Source organism: Caretta caretta, chromosome 25 (genome assembly GCF_965140235.1).
Source record: "Caretta caretta isolate rCarCar2 chromosome 25, rCarCar1.hap1, whole genome shotgun sequence".
NCBI classification, from domain to species: domain Eukaryota; kingdom Metazoa; phylum Chordata; order Testudines; family Cheloniidae; genus Caretta; species Caretta caretta.
In genome coordinates, this window is record NC_134230.1 from 14284973 (window position 1) to 14290972 (window position 6000).

Consider the following 6000-nt stretch of genomic DNA (forward strand, 5'->3'; position numbering starts at 1 on the left):
ATTGCTGTGGTTGGGAGACATGGGGTCAGACCTTGACTTCAGGCTGGTTGGACTTGATTCTCCAAATGCTTATGGCTTGCATTGCATAATCATCCCTAGCTCTTACAGAGCGCTTTTCATTGGTACATCTCAAAGCACTTCGCCAACGGAAGTAAATATTATTCCCCTTTTTATAGATGGGGAAACTGAGGCATATACTGATGAAGAGTGACTTTCCCAAGCTCACCCTACGGGCTAATAGCAGAGCTGGGAATAGAACCTAGGTCTCTTGAGTGCATCTCCTGGGATCCCTTCTGCCACAGGCCCACGTAAGGTGAAATGTTGGGTTTCTTTTGAGAGGCACATTCTCCCCTGCCTCTTCTGGAACCATGGATCCTACGTGGCCCTCGGAGGGTGACTGAACACTGCGTTGTGGGCGTTATGTATGAGCACAATTCTGATGAGTATGGTTGGAGGCCCCTCTCCATGGATCTGGTACAGTGCCGGCACCGGCAGGGGTCTAGGCTTGCTGCTGTCTCTGTCCTCACCTGGAAGGGTTACTGGGGGTGTGAAGGGGTAGCTGGGACCCATTCAGTCTTTGGCACACCTGAGATTCCATTTATTACCCAGGTGAATGGGTTTTTGTGGACCTGTATTAGAGCCTCAAATGAATCTCAGTTGCAAGTACACATCGTCTGTCTGTCCCTACCAAATTCAGCTGGCATGGAAGGGATGCTGCATAAGTGAAGATCATAACTGCTTAAAATCCAGGGGTGTCTAATACGTGATCAGTCACTTTCCCTTTTACTGGTGGAACCCATTCCTGTCACCTGGGAGGGAGCTGTCCCCCACTGCAGTCCCTTTATTCCAATGGCCTGCTCCCTTCTCTTGCACCATCCCTCCATAGAAGCTTGATCCGTAATGCATCCAGCAAGCTGAACAACGGGCAAGGAGACATTTTTAGTTTCAGGTTTCACTACTTGTAAACCAGGTTTCAGAGGAACAGCCGTGTTAGTCTGTATTCGCAAAAAGAAAAGGAGTACTTGTGGCACCTTAGAGACTAACCAATTTATTTGAGCATGAGCTTTCGTGAGCTACAGCTCACTTCATCAGAAGCTGAGGGGGCTTTGCTGTTCCTTGCCAGATGTGAATTGAGGCTTTCACTGGGATTCCCCTAGCTTGCAATGGTCAATATAGCCTGTATCCTGCCTCTGACAGTGGCTGATAAAGGTGTTTCAAAGGGGATGCTGGTTTTTTTTCCTGTTTGTAGATGCTGCAATCTGAGTCCTGGGCAGCCGTAGATGAATGCTGCTTAAGCAACAAGGGCCCCAGACCCTGAGGGCACAGCTGAGAAGTAGCAGCGTTATGAAGGATTTCAGAGTCGCAGCCATGTTAGTCTGTATCCGCAAAAAGAACAGGAGGACTTGTGGCACCTTAGAGACTAACAAATTTATCTGAGCATAAGCTTTCGTGAGCTACAGCTCACTTCATGGGATGCATGCAGTGGAAAATACAGTGGGGAGATTTTATATACACAGAGAACATGAAACAATGGGTGTTACCATACACACTGTAAGGGGAGGTTTCAGAGGAACAGCCGTGTTAGTCTGTATTCGCAAAAAGAAAAGGAGTACTTGTGGCACCTTAGAGACTAACCAATTTATTTGAGCATGAGCTTTCGTGAGCTACAGCTCACTTCATCAATGAAGTGAGCTGTAGCTCACGAAAGCTCATGCTCAAATAAATTGGTTAGTCTCTAAGGTGCCACAAGTACTCCTTTTCTTTTTACTGTAAGGGGAGTGATCAGATAAGGTGAGCTATTACCAGCTTGGGTGGGGGGGGGGACCTTTTGTAGTGTTAATCAAGGTGGGCCATTTCCAGCAGTTGACAATGTGTGATGAACAGGGGGGTGAGGGGGGAATAAGTTTTACTTTGTGTAATGACACATCCACTCCCAGTCTTTAGTCAAGCCTAAGTTAATGGTGTCCAGTTTGCAAATTAATTCCAATTCAGCAGTCTCTTGGTGGAGTCTGTTTTTGAAGTTTTTTTTGTTGAAGAATTGCAGCTTTTAGGTCTGTAATCGATCGAGTGACCAGAGAGATTGAAGTGTTCTCCAACTCGTTTTTGAATGTTATAATTCCTGATGTCTGATTTGTGTCCATTTATTCTTTTACGTAGAGACTGTCTAGTTTGGCCAATGTACATGGCAGAGGGGCATTGCTGGCACATGATGGCATATATCACATTGGTGGATGTGCAGGTGAACGAGCCTCTGATAGTGTGGCTGATGTGATTAGCCCTATGATGGTGTCCCCTGAATAGATGTGTGGACACGGTTGGCAGCGGGCTTTGTTGCAAGGATAGGTTCCTGGGTTAGTGTTTTTGTTGTGTGGTTGCTGGTGAATATTTGCTTCAGGTTGGGGGGCTGTCTGTAGGCAAGGACTGGCCTGTCTCCCAAGATCTGTGAGAGTGATGGGTCATCCTTCAGGGTAGGTTGTAGATCCTTGATGATGCGTTGGAGAGGTTTTAGTTGGGGGCTGAAGGTGATGGCTAGTGGCGTTCTGTTATTTTCTTTGTTGGGCCCGTCCTGTAGTAGGTAACTTCTGGGTACTCTTCTGGCTCTGTCAATCTGTTTCTTCACTTCAGCAGGTGGGTAGTGTAGTTGTAAGAACGCTTGATAGAGATCTTGTTAGGTGTTTGTCTCTGTCTGAGGGGTTGGAGCAAATGCGGTTGTATCGTAGAGTGTTATGAAGAGCAGTTAATGGCTCCAGTTTTCCTTGCTGCAATCTCCTACCCAAGCCAGATCTCTAGTAAGCTCTTTGGGGGCAGGGAGTGTCTCTTTGTACAGTGCCTAGCGCAACAGGATCTTAGGCCATGGCTGGGCTGCTAGGTGCTGCCGTAACACAAATAAGCACCCTTTTCTAGACTTATCCCTTTTTCCTTGTTATAGTGTTTACTTCCTAAGAGTAGCTGGCCTACGGTGCCTTTGGTATCTTAACTTACCACCCCTTCTTGAAAATCTAAAATGAAAGCATAAAGATAGTAGTTCGAAATCCCCTGGGATTAGGGCACCCATGGGTGCTGGGGGCATAACTCCCTTAGACTGGGATTTTCAAAGGCCTGTAAACTTTCCCTTTTGGGCTCTTGGCCTTTCTGAGCCTGTGCCAGCTCAGGGCTGGAGGCAGGTGCTGCTGCTGATAAACTTTTTTTCCCCCAGAAGCGAGCGCCTCTTTATTGTGCAAAGCGCTGATAAACCGGCCAACGCACGGAGCAGAAAGCAAGGGAGGATGTTGGACTGATGGAACGGAGTCCGTCCTTCGCTCCCGGCTGGCAAGGATCAAAGCGCTGACCAGCCTCCAAAAGCAGCTCTGCAATCGTTGTTATGAAATCTTATCTGTCTGTTATCAGGCCGTCCAAACCAATGTTTTCAAGGCTCTGTAATGCTGGAGCTTAACAAAATGGGGCGGACGGCACAGAGGAACGCGTGTGCCGGGAGTATAAATATCAAACCACCAGCTGTAAACAAGCCAGCCCACGTACTGCCCTGATTCGCAGTACTGTAAGAATGCCTAGTGCTTATAAAGGAGAACGGTATTACTCCTTGCCCCGTAACGAGCTGGGGTAGGAGAGGGCAGGGAGGAAGGAAAACAGGATGTCACACAGCTGAGATGTAGTAATTTGTATGAAGAATAGTTAATCTCCCTTGGGGCCTGGGCTCCGTATTGCTTTAGCTGTGATATGCATTCCTATTCAGAGGTTCTTCATCTGTAAAACGAAGCTACGGGACTTACCCAGTCACACAGCTCTCCTGAATCCCAGCACAGTCCCTGAGTTGCTTGGCTACGGTGTCCCAGACGGTGCCATCAGTCTTGAGGGGAGAAAGGGCACTCTCTTCCATCCACAAGTGATCAGGGTCACACGGGTGGAGTGGGGGAGTGCAGGCTTGGGGGCAGAGGCGAAATCAAAGACATGAGACATTGCAAGAAAGATTTGCATATGAGTCTGAGCAGAAAACTGCAAATTAAATGAGGGGATGTCTACTGCCTAGTTCTTCCCTGTCTCAGCTGTAAGGAAAACGGATGTTCAAGCTAGAGCAGATCTTGCAGGTCAACTGGCCGCCTCCACACACGAGCGGAATGTGAAGGACGGAGTGAGGGACTGGCTGGCAGCTGTTCGAATTCCCAGCGCTGATTTATGGGGACCCAATTTTAGGCCTCTTGGGCCTGATTCTCAGAAGTGCTCAGCACCCGCAGTTCCAGCACCTCAGAAGTGCTCAGCACCTCTGCAGACCAGGCCTGTGGGTGATTCAAAAACAAGGGGCCTCCTTGAAACTCTTGGCCTTAATCCAGCTCTGCTTCAGTTTCCCAGTCAAGTAAGGCTTGGTCTTTGCTTAAAAGTTATATCAGCATATTAGTGTGACGGGTTCCCCCTGGGGTACCACTGAGCCCTCTGACCCACCAGCCTGGGCTCCCTCTCACACGGTGCTGCTTTGACAAGCTGCAAAGCCGCACCAGATTCCCAGCCTGGGACCCCAGAGCAGTACTGACCTGCCCTGGCCATATGGGTTTAAGACCCAGTCCGCCTCTCCCTCAATGCGAAGAGGAGCATGCATGCTTGCGGTAACCAAGCTGAGCTTATCAGCATCTTAGCTCGGTCAGTCAGGTTATGGGCAAAGTCCCATACCCGGCTCGACATAACATCACTGACCAAACCCCTGGCGTAGACACAGCTGTGTCAACAGACGAGGGCTTCCATCCACATAGCTACTGGCATTTGGTCAGGAGGGGCTAAAACTCCTCCTCTCAGAGCAGGCTGCGTCTACACTAGGGGGTTCTGCCGGCACAGACTCCATAGTATAGGCTCCTACCTTAAATTAAAGGGCTGGTCTACACTGAAACTTGCATTGGCCTAGCTATGTCTTTCTGGACACACTCTCTCTCTCTCTCCCGCTTCTCCGGGGACGGGTTAACTACCGTGATCGGAGCGCTCCTCCCATGGCTATAGTGTCTATGCTGAAGTGTTATAAGTGTAGACGTAGCCTGAAGATTCTACTTCCTTGCTCGGTGTTGAATGGCTACATGTCCCTTGGCAGGGGAAAGCGTGAGAGCTTTCGGTAGTGGGGAGGGAGTCTGCTTTCAGACTAGCTGGGGGCTAGTGGGTGTCGCATTGATTAAGCGGTGAAGGGGCCCTGCGCGGTGACCAAACGTCCTGCAGCCTCCGCAGTGGGTGTCCGCGGGAATGCTGCAGTGCAGGCGTAGGGTGGGGGGAAGGTCCGCCAGTGCTCCTTCCCTGGCTAGGCTGCTCATGGCTGGTCCCAGCGCAGGCCCATGGACTGTAGGGGGAGTGAGATCATCTCCACCGGGCGCTGACTTCACCGCTGGACTCTAACCAACCCATGCCCTTGGCTGCACCCTAGCTATCTTCATCAGCAGAGAATGCAGGGGTAAGAGGAGTAATTTGTCCAATCAAAACCACATGCCCGATGTAAGGTTTAGCCTGTTTCTGGTACCTCTTCTGCTGTGATTACAAACAGGTAACTAGAGCTTCCACTGCCCCAGGAAGCATTACCTGGCCCAGGAGGGAATCTGAGGTAGAGGGTGGTTCAGGGATTTGCACAAGGTTGCAGAGGGAGTCAAAGGTAGGGCTAGAAATAGCACCCAGGAGGCTGGGTACCCAGTCACCGGCTCTCGCCACTAAACCCTGCCGCCCTTGTTCCAACACTTGATGTTCTTGTTCTGGGCACGCTCTGATCCTTCACCATGAACTGCTGTTGCTTAAACACAAACTGATCAGCTGTCGTTGGGCACTTTTGCCTTGGCAGCGGGGCAAGTTTCCTTCCCTGGGGTGCGGCTGGGGCCCAATTTGCCCCCACACCTGGGGTGGCAGCTGCTAGCCTGCAGGATTCTGCTGCATGCAAGTGGATTGCACAGGGCAGTCTCTGTGCCGCTCTGAACCCTGGGCCGCCGCGGTGTTGTACGTACTGTCCCCAGCCAAAGCCTAACTGCTGTAGGCCAGACGATG